Here is a 2,155-nt window from a genome sequence, read left to right as displayed (position 1 = left end):
ACAAAATAGACTTCGTGGCTTAGTGGGGGATGCCCTTTTCTCTACCCTGCAACCTCTCTCCCACAGAAGAGACGTTGCGAGCCTGTCCTTGTTTTATCGTTATTTCCATGACAGGTGCTCGTATGAACTCCAATCTCTGGTCCCCCCTCGCCAATCTTTCACGAAAAACACCCGTCTAGCTGAATCCACTGTGAAATATTTCCCCCACTCTATATCTGTGCCTAAATCAAAACGCGGATTCTATGAACAAAGCTTCTTTCTTAGAACTGCACGCCTGTGGAACTCTGTTCCGTCTGCCTGCTTCCCTCCGGACTACAAGTTGGATGTCTTCAAGTCCAATGTTAACAAATTCCTAATGAACCGCCCCCTTAAGTAAACACTTCATCAAATCTCCTCACTAACTTAATGTACTTGCAATAACCCTTATCCCTGAGTGGCTTCCGGGCCTTGATAAGTGGTGATCACTGTGTAAAAAAAAAAAAATGTCAAATTCCGACCTTGTGGGGAAGCAAGTAAACAAAAAATAAATAATCAGAACAGACATTTTCCAGGCATTTTATAATTAACCAGAAGTAACACTTCCAGGACATTTTGTAATCAAATCAGAAATAACTTTTTCCACTTTTTATTACTTGTTTAATATTAAAACTTTGTTGCATTAAACATAGTACCTATCCACAATGCCTCCCCACGGGACAGATTAAGACACCAGGGTCGTCTTTTTAACGTGGAGAAAAAATTGTCTTAGTCGTAAAAGATTTCTTTTCCACTGAGAGAGAAGAAATTGAAATGTAGCACTTGAAGAACAGATACTACACTTTGATTTTAGCCAAAAGGCCAAGAAAGACAAATAATTTTTATTAGCTTTGCCTCAACAGAGACACCAATTTTTTTTTTTTTTGGTGACAAGTTTTATTTGGAATATTCCACTTTCCTTTTGTAGGGATTCACAGCATGATAACGGACGGAGCGATAAGCGTAATAATATAATGATGATAATAATAATGCGGTATTGTTTTTAATAAATTGTCATGTGAAAGTATCGAATAGTGTCAGTTTTCGACATAAGCCATGTTGGAAAAAATGGAACCATTTTTTTCTGTTTAGTAAAACTAATATATAAACGGCTACATGTCGGTCTGTCTGTATGTCTGTCTCCATATTTTCAAACTGTATCTCCTCGAAACTAAACGTCTCAGAGTGCTTCGGTTTCGATTCTAGCTGATGGCACCTAATTTTTTTTTTTTTACTTTCGAAATCACGAGTCTATAATAATATATACGAAATCTGGACAAATTAAAATATCATATTTAAGCGTATTTTACATCCGGGCAAAGCTGGGCACCCCCTCCTGCTAATAATAAAATAAAGATACGGTAATTTTGTAAATTGTTTAGTTGAAAGAACTGAACAGCTATGAAATGTAGTAGTCTTGAAGCAAATCAAAAGCGTTAGCGATCGAAAATACGACGGCAACAGTGTCAGGTGAAATCACAGAAATGTTTAAAACATAGAATATAATGTTTTTTTTTAACGATTAGAATTGTTTATAATCGCATACAAATATAGAAAAAACATTTTCTTTATATGTATTAAAAGATACTTATGAAAGAAAAAAAAAATCAAATTTGAGCCAACAGAATACACGGGAGTACATGGAAAATATCGCGGAAGCGGTAACAGTTAAGATACGCACTGCATTGATTACAAAGGCCAGTATTTATTTGCTCCCCCACCGAGCAAATTAGTCTCAAGGCCGATTTTTAATGTGAGGAGTGAAGGGGAAATGGGGACCAACTCTCCGGGGAGTAGGGGAGCTGGATAGTGAAAATTGGTATGAAGGATTGCCCCTACATTGACCAAGGTCTTATATGTGGGGTTGCCATCACATATGGTCTTTGCTTGCAGTATCTGCCGGAACAGATACTACACTTTGATCTTGGCGCGAAAACAAAGGCATTCTGTTGTAGTAGAGACAATAAATTTCAATCTACGGATGACCAACAGTGTATATAATCTACCTCGAAATATAAATTCTATAAAACAAATATATTTATGGATTTTCATTTTTTAAAGAAAAAACTTCCAATAATGAAAACATATAATTGAATATAAACAAAAACAAAAAGAACAAATAGGAAAAAAAGGGGTTCAT

General features: G+C 36.1%; 1 pseudogene; it reads right to left on the bottom strand.

The window, feature by feature from the left end:
* Window positions 1–694: 694 nt before the first annotated feature.
* Window positions 695–850, bottom strand: LOC145291806 (U2 spliceosomal RNA; annotated as a pseudogene).
* Window positions 851–2,155: the final 1,305 nt, after the last annotated feature.

This window comes from Euprymna scolopes, chromosome 12 (assembly GCF_053919585.1).
Source record: "Euprymna scolopes isolate OS-2025 chromosome 12, ASM5391958v1, whole genome shotgun sequence".
In the NCBI taxonomy this organism is placed as follows: Eukaryota; Metazoa; Mollusca; class Cephalopoda; order Sepiida; family Sepiolidae; genus Euprymna; species Euprymna scolopes.
The sequence above is the reverse complement of the archived record's forward strand: the minus strand, read 5'-3'. Positions and strand labels throughout refer to the sequence as shown.